The sequence below is a fragment of the Mirounga leonina genome, unplaced genomic scaffold, assembly GCF_011800145.1.
Source record: "Mirounga leonina isolate KUSES-001 unplaced genomic scaffold, KU_Mleo_1.0 Mir_174, whole genome shotgun sequence".
NCBI lineage: Eukaryota > Metazoa > Chordata > Mammalia > Carnivora > Phocidae > Mirounga > Mirounga leonina.
The window spans coordinates 6,892,355-6,907,266 of NW_023270451.1; the positions used below are offsets into that span (position 1 = coordinate 6,892,355).

A 14,912-nucleotide genomic window follows, 5' to 3' on the forward strand; every position below is an offset into this window, starting at 1 on the left:
TGAACCTTGGACACAGAAAGGGCCGTCACCACGGTGAGGGTGTTAAATTTGTGAACATGCTGGGAACATGAGCTGGAATCAGAGGATAAGGAAATTAGATTTCTTAAGGGCAGGGATAAGACTATATTTTTAAAAAATTTCCCTCACAGTGTCACACTTTGACCTGGACTGAACTGAAAATACTCCTAGTAGGTATTGGAAACACTGAGTCAGTTCAAGGCCTACTTTTACTGCTCAAATGAATGAACTTACTCTGCAAAGAGATCCATGGATTTGGTAAGTGTTCCTCCTTCTTATAAAAACCTTTCCTGTTGCAACCTACAGTTGGCTGGGCTGGAGAATACTGATGTGATTATACTGAACTATATTTTCTTCTAATTTAGAATATTACAGGAAAATACAAAAAATGACTAGAGTAGATCAAAGGACAGTAATGTGAAGTCATTTGGTGTTCAAAAGAAAAATCTTTTTTTTTTTTTTTTTAAAGATTTTATTTATTTATTTGACAGAGAGAGAGGCAGCGAGAGAGGGAACACAAGCAGGAGGAGTGGGAGAGGGAGAAGCAGGCTTCCCGCCGAGCAGGGAGCCCGATGCAGGGCTCGATCCCAGGACCCTGGGATCATGACCTGAGCTGAAGGCAGACGCTTAACGACTGAGCCACCCAGGCGCCCCCAAAAGAAAAATCTTTTAAGGATGGGTCCAAGCCATAATGGTTCATTTGGATCTGTTCAGCCATCACGAAGGTGATTGCTTTTTGTAACAAAATACAAAGAAAGATGTGCCTTTAAAAAACTTCTGAACAAATTAATGATTTTCCTTTGCTTTTTGCTCTTTCTGAAGCACTGTTTCCTGTCTGGAGGCATTGTTAATGGCATTCAAACATGTATTTGTGTCACCTTTGTTACCAGAGAGATGTGAACGAGGTGTTCTAAACATCAATACCTTTAAAAATTGTGACCGTGTTTGCTTATCTTTGCTTCATGTTTATACTCGTTCTGAGAGCATAATCAAAGGTACAGCAGTAAACCTGTGGCAAACTTGACCTCCAGGGGTGAAGGGGCAAATCTCAGGGCTAATGGTCCTATTGATGATGGGGCTACCATTTACCGAGGGCTTCATCCATCACAGGAACTGTGCCAGGTGGGTCCTACACATGATCCTTTAATCCTCACAACAGCTCTGGGCAATCCAATGCTATTATCCCCACTTCATAGATGGGGAAACTGAGGTTTAGATACATTAGGCAATGTGCCAGGGCCACCCAGCTGATAAGTGAGAATGGACAACTGACTACATAACTCCAGAGCCCAGGCCCATAACTACATAACTGATGGACAACTAACTACATAACTCCAGAGCCCAGGCCCAAGCCACTACTCTATTTTGGTACTTTTTAACTTCTTCCACATCAGGACCCATGTAGAAAAATATATTACTTATATATTTTTATACATAATAAATATACATATATATATTTAAAATACATTTAGTCAGTGCACTGGAGTAAACAGATGGAAATGATCAAGGTCTGAAGAATCGGGCCAAGCCTCAAGGGCCTCTGTATGCCTCAAGGGCCAAAAGGGGTTATTATCTTAGTATAACCCATCAGAAGTGTGTCAGGGAGTGCAGATTATGTAACTCAGCTCTATTTTTCAACGAGGTAAAATCTTGATGACCCAGGTTGACCTGGGAATGTGGGGATGCTCAGAGATCAGTCTCAATGAGTAAAATATCTGCATTACAGGATATACGAGAAATACGCTGGTTCATTTATTTTAAGCATGTTTTGGAAAGCAACACATTCTACTTTTCAAATAAAATCTTAAATGAAAGCCCGATTTGTGAAACAAATAAAAACGGAACGACTTTGGTTAGGTGGGGTGGATCCAAAGCCTCTTACCATTCACCCCCTCCCACCTGCACTGGTCTCTTCTGCCCTACTTAATCCCCATGACCTAGTCCATCCATCTGCCCACCCACCTGCCCTCAGGTAACCGTCACACCTGCCCTGGTCTTTAGGCCATTTCTCAGGCACCCTGAAGCTCTAATACAACAGTTTGAAAACCACTACACGAAGAAGAGGTGTCTCTAAAAGCCCCTGTTAAAATGCAAAAATCCCCATTCAGGGGTGGGAAGAGGAGAAAGTCAGGGAAGATTTGTTTGATCGACTTTTTTTTCTATGTAGTAGTAGCCGGGAGTTGGACTCCGGGGAAGGGAGACAAAGTACGGGGAAGTCTTGCTGGAGGAAGGGGATGGAAATGTCTGCAGCAGAGCTGGCAAGCAGAGGCCGGACCTTGCCATCACTTCGCCTGGGCCGGTGTAGCCGCTGACAGAGCGCAGGCCTGCTGAGTAGACAGTGGCCCTGCGTGTCTTCAGGAAGAGTAGTCGGCAGCTCGCGGAGGAACGGGACAACGGAGGGCCTGGCGTCAAGCTCTAGTACTGCACTCGGCGCGGACTTGGGCAGGTCATTTAATCATTCCAGCCCCAACTGCTGAGGGAAATGGAAAACTGAGAGTTGGGCAAGGGTATCTGCCCTGCTTCCCTCCCAGAGTTGGGATCAAATGAAATAAGCTGTATGTTTATCTACGTGTCAGCCATTAAATAGTTAAACCCAGTTTTAAAAATGGGCAAAAGAGGGCGCCTGGTGGCTCAGTTGGTTAGGCGACTGCCTTCGGCTCAGGTCATGATCCTGGAGTCCCTGGATCGAGTCCCGCATCGGGCTCCCTGCTCGGCCCGGAGTCTGCTTCTCCCTCTCCCGCTCCCCCCCTTGTGCTCTCATTCTCTATCTCATTCTCTCTCAAATAAATAAGTAAAATCTTTAAAAAAAAAAATAATGGGCAAAAGAGGGTACCAAAGATGATATCTGAATGGCAAATGAGCACATAAAAAGATGCTCAACATGACTAATAGCAAAATGCAAATTAAAACTATAATGAAGGACACCTGGGGGACTCAGTCGGTTAAGCGTCTGCCTTCGGCTCAGGTCATGGTCCCAGGGTCCTGGGATCGAGCCCCGCATCGGGCTCCCTGCTCAGCGGGAAGCCTGTTTCTCCCTCTCCCTCTGCCTGCCGCTGTCCCTGCTCATGCACTGTCTCTTTCTCTCTCTCTGACAAATAAATGAAATCTTTAAAAAAATAAAAATAAAACTACAATGAGATAGCACTACATGACTACTAATATGGCTAAAGTAAAAACCAAACCAAACCAAAACAACAACCTGAAAATAACAGGCAAGGACGTGGAGCCAGTGGGAACTCTCATATGTTTTTGTTGGACATGAGAAGTAGAACAGCCACTTGGGAAAACAGTTTGGCAGTTTCTTAAAAAGTGAAACATTTAGTGACTCTAGACCACCACCATCCCACTCTGAGGTTGTCTACACAAGGCAAAGAAAGACTGAAGTTCACACAAAAACCTGTATGTGGATTTCTACAGCAGCTTTATTCTGATTCACCAGAAACTGGAAACAACCCAAATGTCCATCAACTGGTGAACGGGTGAACACACTGGGGCAGGATGGATGGTGCTCAGCCACGGAATGGAACAAGTTACTTATCCACCCAACAGCACGAGCGAATCTCAGCCGCCTCAGGCCGAGTGAAAGAAGTCAGGTCGAAAATGTTACATTCTGTATTATCCCCTTTATGTGACATTCTCGAATAGATACTACTGAAGGGGCAGAAAACCGATTAGTGGGTTCCAGGGCTTGGGGGTGGGAAGAGGCTTGATGACATGGAGAATGAGAATTCTGGGGAGATTATGGAACTATTCTGTATCTTGATTATGGTAGTGATTATATAACTGTATGGGTTTTTCAGAACGAGTAGAATTGTACACTGAAAAGGGTGAATTTTACTGTATGTAAATTATACCTCAATTTTTTAAAATGTGAAATAATTAATAGTGCTGATAAACTGTTTCTAAGCCTGGTGCGAAAAAGTCTTTTTACAGTGGTTACACCTTTTGCAAATAATGTTTCCACCACTCGTTTGCTTAGTAACCTCCCCGCCTCCCTTACCACTGCACTAAGATAAGTCTTAGCCCAGTGAAACTGATAATGAATTCCGAGTTCACAGAGTTAGCAGAATCTGAATCGAAAGGTTTTACACTAATCTTTAGAAAGCATCTTTAATCTTAAAGCTTTTCTAGAATCGTGTTCTTCATCACACAAGTACAGCCCTGTCTGAGGTGGCAGAGAGTGGAAATAGGGATGAAAATAATCAATTCTAAGGCACTTATTTCACGGGAGAAACGATGGAAACTGATAATAACCACCTCTTGCAAAGACAGAAGAAATGGAAACAAGCCACTCGGAGGATACTCTTGATCTCCAACTAAACCCATGCCTCTGTCGTACCCAGACAAGATCCTCTTCACACTCCCTTCATCTGTTTCTGTAAGCCATTCATGGGCAAGACTCAGGCATCAGATTAACCTGCCTCTGGACTGAGGCCCCGCAAGTGATGTGCCCCCACATCCCCCATCAGAATGTCCCTGGGGAACACAGTCCCTTTTTAACAATTCTGGCTCTTTCTTTCTTTCTTTTTTTTTTTTAAATTTAATTTCAACTAGCCAACGCACAGTACATCATTAGTTTCAGATGTAGAGTTCAATAATTCATCAGTTGCGTATAACACCCAGTGCTCATCACATCACGTGCCCTCCTTAATGCCCATCGCCCTGTTACCCCATCGCCCCCCACTTCCCCTCCAGCAACCCTCGGTTTGTTTCCTATAGTGAAGAGTAATTCTGGCTCTTTAAAAAGGAAACGAATTAGTGGAAGCAATGCTCTTGTGTCTGGAGTCATCCAATGTTGTTGTAATCGTATTCCATCCATTATTTTTTTTCCTGTATCCAGTTTTATTTCTCAAAATACTGTCCTCTCATCCATCTCTCTCTCTCTCTCTCTATGTTGGGACCCAGGAGCCAGCAGCTCTAGCTATCCTTTTTTTTCCTTTAAAAAGAACTTGCTGATTTCTGATCACAAAACGCAGGGAAGCAGCAAGGACAATGCCTGTAACCTCATGGATGTAGGTCTTCCCCGCCTGTGCACGACTGTGAATACACTTGTACCACACCAGGCTCACCGCCCCCCCCACCCCCCCGCCACAGGCATCTTCCCACATCCTAACAGCTGCAGCGTAGAGCACACGACCATGTGAAAAGTTTCAAACAGATGCCCCACTCACAGCGCAGGGTTCCCCGCCGATGACGGTTTCCCAGCTCCCTTCTGCAAATACTGAAACCGAAGGAACTGGTTGTTCCTACACTTGATTTTCTAAAGTAGGTCATAGACAAATTATGCCTTCACAAATCTTAGAGATGTGTAAAGTAACTTTTTAAAGAAAGCCTTTCTCAAATAGGAGCAGTGACTTAAGTCCTTTCTGTTTCCCTAGCCGTGTAAGAACCCAGCACCTGTGGCACCTGGATGGCAGCCCTCGGGGCCCCCACATCCCAGGATGGTGCTGGAGGAAGGGAAGGTCAGGCCAAGCATGAGGAATAAACCATCTTTAATGCGTCCACCCTGGGAATCCTTGGGTATTGAGGATCTCTGTATTTTGCTCAAATTCCTTCTCCATGTTCTGTTCGGTTTGTTTCTCTAACCTCATGAGCTGTTTTAATGGATCTTGGCCTTCACCTTCCTCTTCCCCTCCAGGATGGCTGTCACCTCTTGGTACTTCCAGCCAGTGTTGTGAGCCAGGCATCCCAGGTGGACAGACTTTCACGGAGGAGGAGACACACAGCCTCGAGGGCAGCAGGAACCACCAACTGCTTTTTCTTGTCACAGGGTGGTGGGGTCCTATCCAACTTTACCCTGGTAGTCAGGACGGCCTGGCCTCAGTCTGGTGGGCAGCATGTCCCTACTGTTCACCCAAATATGTGGTAGGGGCCACAGGACCGGTTGGTGTTCATCCACTTGCTGAGGAAGGCCAGGTATTTTAACTTGTTTCTGTAGAAATTGCCAGAAATGTTCATTGCCCTCACAGTGCACAACCACCACCTTCCAGCCCAGCAGTAACCGCTTGGCAATGATGGGCCGTGATGGGTTCCTGGGGGTCATGTAGCACCAGACCTGCCTTTCTGCCATTTTTGGCAGATGCCTGGGGAAACCTCCCCCCCCCCCCATCCAACCAACATTTATTGAACATCTACTACTTATGTTACACAGGGCTGTGCACTGAAAATACACCTGTGAAATTCACGGGCCTTAGTATCGTAGTGAAAGAGACAGAAAATTAATATACAAATAGGTAACAATAAGTCTGATGTGGATCAGTACCACACAAGAGAATAAGGTAAGGCAGGGAGGTGGAGAGAAATGCGGGTGCTGTGTCAGGTAGGGCGGTGAGGGAAGGCCTCGTGGATGAGCTGACCCTGAGCGGGGACTTGAACGCCAAGTAGCAGGTCACGCGGGCAAAGACGGAACACGTGCACAGGGAGGGCTCTGTGTGGTGGAGGAATGGTAAGTTGGATCGGGAGGCAGAAGGAGGCAAGAGTGAAATCGAAGGCTCTTGAATTTTATTCTAAGTATTTTGGAGCCTATTGGATGGTCTCACGCAGGTGAACATTTTATTTTATTTTATTTTATTTTTTTTTTTTTTTTAAAGATTTTATTTATTTATTTGAGAGAGAGAGTGAGAGAGAGAAAGAGCACAAGAGGGGGGAGCGGGAGAGGGAGAAGCAGACTCCCTGCCGAGCAGGGAGCCCGATGCGGGGCTCGATCCCGGGACCCTGGGATCATGATCTGAGCCGAAGGCAGACGCTTAACCGACTGAGCCACCCAGGCGCCGAGGTGAACATTTTAAAAGGCCAACTTGGCTACTGGGTACAGAATGCACTGCTGGCGGAAGCAAGACACCAGCCTGGAGGCTACTGAGGCCCAGACAGGAGATAACGGTGTCCTAGGTGAGGCAGGTGGGGGGAAGGGGCCAGACTCAGGCTGTGTTTTGAAGACAGACTAGGCTGGACCTGCTGATGGGCTGGATATAGGGTGTGAAAGAGAAGAGCCAAGGGGGACCTGAGGTTTTCTTGTGTATTTATTCACTAGAAGATGCGCTGGCCATTGGGCAGGCGTGTGCTAGGCACCGGTCATGTGAAAATGAGCAAGACACAGTTAAGGGCCTCGAGGAACTCCTCGTGCACAATTTCAGATTCCTAGACTTCCAGATGCAAGTACGGAGTGCTGTGGGGTGGGCACACACGAGAACGGATTGTTCTGTGTTTGGGACGTGGAGATGGTTTTAGTTTAACTTTAAAGGGAGCATAGACACAGAAAGTACAGAAGAGTATTCCAGAAAGTGGGATCAGCAAGTGCTCAGTGGGTTGTGGGAATGCTGAGGGGTGTCTGGAGTAGTGGAAGAAGAGAAGGCTGGGAGAGCAGGTTGGGGAGAACACCACCCTAAAGATAGTGGAGAAGCTTTCAAGCAGGAGCGTGGTCAGGGTGGGGGATCCTCCTCCTTATCTTACAGGTGAGTCATCCACTGATATTGACAAAGAAATTACACACAAACTAAGACTTATTCGATGTGTGTTGCTTCCATCAGAGTATCATGTTGTCTTAGATTCTTTTATCAAGAAATGCAATTTCCTTTTCTCTTATTAGTATTGGCAAACGGAAGCACGGTCGCTCTTCGGGCAGAGAAAAACTATTAATCTCGCTGTTAATGAATATTTATCGAACATCTACTCTGTGCCAAGCACTGTGTCGACTGCTGGGAATTCAGCACGAACAGGATGACATTCCTGCCCTTGCAGAGCTTGTTACGTGAGGTAGATAGAGAACAGATGATTGCAAATGTGATGTATCATCAAAAGAAAGCTAAGGAAAGCAAAGAGTGCTACAGAAGCATTTAATGAGGTGCTAACCGCCTTTAGGAGCTCAGGGAGGCTCCCTGAGGAAATGGTCTTGAAGTGAAAACTAGATGGATTAAAATTTTGTTAGCAGTAGCAATGTCATCCCCTAGTTCTTCAATAATGAGCCTTTTTTCAAGTGGTTGCTTCTCTTCTGCTTTGAATCATGCCTGGCTCTTGCCTACCTTGAAGAGAGAAAAAAACCCCACATCTCTCACTTTCACATACCCCAAACTAAGCTTTTCATTATGTTCCAGAGTGAGCCACACAATCCAGACTTCCCTGCACTCAGACCTGCCCATGCTCATTCCCGGGTTCAGGTTCTGGGCCATGGGCATGATCCTGGAGGGGGCTCCAGAGAGACCACCATGGTCGAAACCTAGCCCGTGAGCTGAAGTATGACAGGAGAGGAAACGATGATGAGCTTCCTCATCGGTCTGGCATGCAGAAGACCACGGAGTCCATTCAGCAGGTGTGGAGACTCACTGGAAGGTTTGAGCCTGACCTTGTAATGGCAGGATTCATGAACACGGGAGACAGGAAAGAGTCCTGAAATCCAGAGTTGAGGCAGCGCAGATTTACATCTTAGCTTTACTACTGACCGGCTGCGTAGCTTTGGGCAAATTACTCAACTTCTCCGAGCCCAAACGACACATTATCTACCTCAGACATCTGTTATGAAAATTAAAATTGCCCACACTTTTGTAAAAGTTAAGTGAGCATCTGCCACAGTTTTGGGCACATAGTAAGCTGTTGTAAATAATCATGATAACGGTAAAACGAAACAAAGCAAAACCCCAAACCCACTAACATTCGCTGGGCGCTTATTCTTAATGCTAAATGCTGTGCGTGCATTCTGTCATCCAAATGTCACCTCCTGAGAAAGGAGAAGAGCCCAGGAGGCATCCGGATAAAAAGAGCAGTCATGGAGGCAAGCAGAGGCTGTGGCCCACATGTCGGCACCGTCCACACCTGGCCCGGATGGGATCACACGCCTCTCTCTGAACTTAGGACCCCAGGGCTGCTGTAACCTTAGCTCCAATTCCATGTCCCTGGTTATTACACCCTTTTGCCCCCATCAGGCCGCTGATGATGCCAAAGAACTTTACTCCCTACCCATGGGGTTGTGAAAGCCTCCTCTGGCATCTCCCCTGCTTTGATCATCAAGCACAAAGGATGATACCATTGGAAACCCGCGGAGCCCTCAACTATGTTCAAGCTATAGCTCCCACGGAGTGTGGGAGGCAAGGGGCGGTAGGGCGCAGGGTGTGGAGAGTGGGGCTGGACACTATAATGGAGGCCAGCTGGAGACACAAGGTGGTCTGGGGCGAGGGGGTGGGGGGTGCTGTGGGAGGCAGTGAGTCTGCCTCACCTTAAAAAGGAGAGTTTGGGCTGGCTTTTGATAAATACTGCCCGTGAATTTTGAGCTCTGCAAATAGAGCCTCAGACCTTCCTAGAAACAAGCCAGTGGGTATCAATTTCTGTAGCACTCAGGGCTCGTACATAATGTCTGATTTCAAGTGGGTCGAATTTCATTTTAGCAAAAGATAAGGCTTTTTATGGAAGTCACTTCTCCAGGAATAAAACGGAACTGAGGAAAAACACGAGAAACTCGATTGGACTATCGCTGCACATAACGGTTCATCTGGGCGCTGGATTTTAACAGGTCTGTCCACGTACAGCAAAAGCCACACGCGCCAGCAAGCCCTGCTGAGCCCTAATGCAGCGGCCTAAACGGGGGGCTGCAGGCGCGCAGGAGGCCGAGGCCGGCCCGCGGAAAGGATAGTGGCCATTGGGTGCAGAGGGGTTGCTGGTGAGTCGCCGGCAGCGGAGCAGACCCCGACACAAAGGCCAAATTTGTGCAGCAGGCTCCCCCTGAACGATACCCACCTGCTGAAGAAGGCGGAGCTAGTTCCTGGGCTGCGGGCGCACTTGTAGCCTAAACGCTGGGCCCCCCTCGTGGCGTCACAGGGGTAGACCCCTCAGCTTCAGTATCACCTCCTCAGAGGCCTCTCTCACCACCCCGTCCGAAGTGGTTCTTTCCTGGTTCAGCTCCTTGGTTTCTTTGACAGCATTTACTACAGCGTATTTGTGTGTGTCTCTGTTCCTAGAATATAAATTCTCCTAGGCAGGGCCTGTGATCTGTCTTGTTCCTGGTTGCACCTTCAGCGTCTAGCGGTGCTGGGCACATACGACTCCGTGTTCAATAAATATCAGTTGAATGAAAAATCAATAGATCAGTCAGAGATCACTCATTCCCCTTTCTTGAAAGTAGAACGGGAGCCAACCTTAGTAATTTACAGAAATGTGGAGAAACCTCATATATTTGTAATAAATGCATATGAATTGTAGGGGAGCAAAATTTGCCACCCCAAAATGTGTCTCTTTGGCATGAGGATTATTTTAGGCTGATTATTATTATTATTATTTTTAAAGATTTTATTTATTTATTTGACAGAGAGAGACACAGCGAGAGAGGGAACACAAGCAGGGGGAGTGGGAGAAGGAGAAGCAGGCTTCCCACTGAGCGGGGAGCCTGATGCGGGGCTCGATCCCAGGACCCTGGGATCATGACCTGAGCCGAAGGCAGACACTTAACGCCTGAGCCACCGAGGCGCCCCTGTGTTTTATGTATTTTCTGTCTTATTTCTATGTGTATGTGTACACTAAAGCGGGATTATATATATATTTGTTATAGTACACAGACGCTTAATGACTGAGCCACCCAAGTGCCCTAGGCTGATTATTTTTAAGAAACAAAGACTCAAGAAGTTTTTTTTTGTTACCTCCCCCCTAAACTGTCCAGAAACATTTAGATGGGGGTGCCTGCAACAAGAAAGAGAGCTATCACCAAAGATAATTTTGTTTTATATCTGAAAGACTTGTCTGCCTGGCATGGCGAACATCTGCTCTTCCCATCTCCTGTGAAATGCCTTCCTCTCCTTGGAAGCCCCAAACCCCTATCCTCTTCTCCTTAGCTCAGGTACCACATAAACTTCATCTGCCTGACTGCCTCTGGGTCTCATATTCTCCTGTTAATCTGATTATCACCTTATTGTCTGATTAGACCGCCAGAAGAATCTAGAAGGGTAGAGGAAAAACTTGCCCTCCCTGAGAGTTGGCAGTGTCGGCAGGATTTACGTCCTTGTGAGGATATTGCTCCCTCCGAGGCTGCTACAGCTGAGAGGTCCTGACACGTCTGACAAGTGCCAACAGAAGGTAAGAATTCTTTCCATGAGGGTTTCCCAGATCTCTGCCTGCAAGGTCTCTGTTGGTAGCATGCATGATGAGAATCCTTTTTTTTTTTTTTTTTTTTCTAAATTTAGTTTAGCAGGATAAAATATTTGTGGAACTAATTGCTCGGGTATAGCCATTCTGGTTAAAAAAAAGAAAAAGTTGGTAATGAGCACTCCTGGTTTTTATCGATCCTTTTCCTCCCAAAGATGGTCAGTATTTTTCTCTGCCTCTGTCTTTTGTGTCGTTTGTCCTAAGGAGGAAGAACCATCGTTCGGGCAGAACACAGGCAAAGGCACTACAAGCCTGCTGTTCAAGCTGGCCGCACAGACTGGCGGGCTCGTGGTTACCAGAGCCGCATCTGCGAAGCAAACTTGGCTGTGAGTCCCCTGTGTGAAAACTGGATGAGGCTTTTCCTTTCATCTCATTCTATGTCCTGAGAGCTTGGCTCTGTGACTAGGAGAATATTCCCTCTGTTCCCCACCATCGGGAAGGTACGTCTACTGGTGCACGTGGGTGGCCAGGGGAACAGCCTGGGGTTCTGTGACACAAAGTCACACGCAGCACTGTCTTCGCCAGCCATGCCAGCTCTCAGGGGATTTGCCGTAAAGGGCCCCAGTCCTTAAGAAGCTTTGGTAGCCTCCGCCTTAGTTTCTTCGGTAGCGCTGGGAAAGGCTTGTTTCAGGAGCACCTGCCTGGTGTCTCAGATTAGCAGGTTTGTGGCTGGAGGCATCTCACGTTCTTGTGGGAAACCAGGGACCCTGCTGTCACTACACCATCCTTACCACCTGTGCAACTAAGGCTTTTGCTTTCCTAGACAACCTTTGGCAGTGAACTTGCTGGATCTCGTGAGGGCTACGTATTTTGCATTGTCTTTTGGAATGTTTTTTGCGTCCTTGGTCAAGCCATAAAGAAGCTTATGAGTTTGAGTCACTGTTGAGATTAATAGGTCCCACTTGTCGATGGCCAGAGGATGGATCTTTTGAATTGAAAACTTCTGTATTTGAGAAATTTTGGAGAGCTCTCATCCTAAACTATCGCCTTACTGGCACCTGTGGAAAAGACCAAATTAAAAAGTGGATACAAGGAATTATAATGGCCAGCCTTCGGGACTCCTTTTTATAAGATGAAAGAACCGAAATTAGACTTGGAACAAAACTAAAACTCCACATTCAACGTAAATTCCTCCTTCCTAAAATCCAAAGAATTAAGCATGCCACCTTTCAGCACACCTGCTTATTTTATGTCTAAAAACTGCTGTTCCAGAACCTGTAGGTACAAAAACCAAAAAATGCACAATCCTGCTAAGCTTGTCCTGTGTCCTAAGAGCTTGGCTTGGCGTTCTATCTGCCCAAGACCTACAGGGTCTTGGTTCTTTTGACTCTCTTTGGGAGTGACTCTGGATCTTGAGAAGGTAGTAACCTTTGCACCGTCTTTGAAGACATCTCTTGAGGCATGAAGTTGTTCCGTATTGCCCAAATATTTACCGCTTGTCCCAGCTAAAAGCTGACAAGATATTTTAATTTTTTGAGGGGGGGAAAGGGTAGAAGTTCTGTGGCTAAAAGTTGATTCGAAGTTGGAAGCTGATATTCAAAGCCAGATAGGATTTTGTAAGGTCTCTTCTCCAAAGCTGAAAGGAAACCATGTGCCCACAGGAAGAGAAGCAAATGGAGATGATGTAGCTGGATGAGTGGATCAGCCCTTTGATATCATTTAGGCTGCAACTCAATTCCTCGGGAAAAAAAAATTGAGAGCAACTGTTCTTATCTAAGTCTTTGCAAAACTAAAAAAAAAAAAAAAAGTATAGCTCTAGAAGCAATCCAAGGTCCATCTATTCCTTTTTACCAATCTTAAAACTTCCCCTATTTATCTCAAAAGGCTCATGAATTATTGGCCTTAGGAAACCAAAGTCCTTCTTGGAGGAACTTCCATTCTTTCTTTGTTCCTTGAAGAAGTAAATCTTACTATATCTTTGAAATGTAAACACCCCAGGAGGTATCTAAAATGATGCCCATATTCATCTAAAACTAAAGGGGAAAAAGGAAAAGAAAAGAAAAGAAAAGAAAAAGAGGGCTTTTAAAAAATACAGACTCCTCCATAGTTTCCATAAGATTACTTGTCAAGGACAAATACAAATCAGCTACAAATCAGGCATCTTCACTAATATGAATAGTAAAAAGCTTTAGCCATCTGAGTGGGTAAACTTAACTTATAAACTAGTGAGGTTTCTATTATATCTGATTCATTGCTAAATTTTTAAAAATTAAAAGCTACAAGATCTGTTTGTATGTATATATGTACAATATAGATATGATATTTTTCTACCCCCGGATGGCATTGCCAAAATTAATTTGTAAAAGAGCTCTGTTTATTGATTGGCTTAAAATTAAGTACTTATAAATTAAGCATTTCTAAACGTCAGGAATATGACAGAAACTAACCCAAATGTTTTTCAAGTTTATGTGATCTAGGGTATTTTCAGTTAAGTTTGCTGGTTTAATTAATACAGACATGTTTTTAGAGTTATCCACATTAAGCATTGTACTTGTATTCCACTAAAACTCAAATAAATTCATGTTATTTTGGTTACAAAATTTGTCAGCAAAAAGCCAACCAAACAAAAAACAAACGAAAGAAAATCTTAAGATGATAGCTAATTGATTTAATATCTCATGAAATTTTCATGAGTAATTGAGGTATGATTGTTAAGAACAAATGAATTAAGTAGATGTGAGTGAAATAAGAGTTTTTAGGTCAACTTTTTTTTTGCAATGATTTCTTTATGAAATGTTTACTTAGTTTCCCAAATCTCTTTGGTAACTTCCACCCATAGAATTTTGTTAAGTTAAATGATGAGAATTCATTGTCTAAATCATTTCCAAGTAAAATAAAATACTGAAACATTAATTGCTAAACAAGTCTAAGTTTACCTATTTTTGTCTTCTTATTGCAGGGAAACTAAAGATGTTTGGGTGTGTTAGTAAGTATGTCTTGTGCCACATTGGAAGACTGTATTATGGAAGAGGGGCATAGGCCTGTGTGCTGTGGGGTCTCTGGGATGGTTTTCTTACATTGCAGGATGGAGCCTTCATTTCCTGGACAGTTTCCATGTGAGTTAGGCTCTGCTTTCTCAGGTTGCTGGTCACGTTGGATTAAGATCCACCCTAATGACCTCATCTGAACATGATCCCATCTGCAAAAATCCTCTTTCAATGTCAGGTCTCATGCATAGGTCCCCAACTGTGTCCACCATGTGCCCTGAAGTGTCCAAACCTTGGGAATGATCCAAGGGAGCCTGCTGTGGGTTCAGAAGAGCTGGCTCACATGCTCATTCTCAGCACATCTCATGCCCTCTTGCTTCTAGCACGTCTGGGCCTTTTCCCAGGTGTATGGGAAAGTGAAAGCAGAGCAAAGGAGGACAGTGACTAAGCAACTCTCCAGCACAAGGAAGGCGAGAGTTGGAGACTCACCAGTGAACAGGGTCACTCAACCCACTGTTACCTAGTCCATTTGTGGTCACCAAAAAGATGTTGCTGGTTGAACTGGGGCATCCCCAGTCCCTGGGTCCTCGATCTAGCCAGACCCAAAGTAGTTGCCGAAGGTTCTAGGTTTTGTCATGAGAAGGGATTCAAGGACAGGCATGCAGCAGAATGGATGAGTAACAGAAGCAGAAATTTTCCTATTCTTTGACTTGGTTGTGTCTTCCAGCTCAAGACTCTGCAATAGGTAAACCCAATTTTGGGTAATATTAGTAATATTAGTATTCACTAGAAATTAAAGTTCCTTCCTTCCTTCCTTCCTTCCTTCCTTCCTTCCTTCCTTCCTTC

The 14,912-nt window shown here is 45.2% G+C and overlaps 1 pseudogene; it reads right to left on the reverse strand.

The window, feature by feature from the left end:
* Positions 1-5,510: 5,510 nt before the first annotated feature.
* Positions 5,511-6,061, reverse strand: LOC118021264 (annotated as a pseudogene).
* Between the last annotated feature and the right edge of the window lie 8,851 nt (positions 6,062-14,912).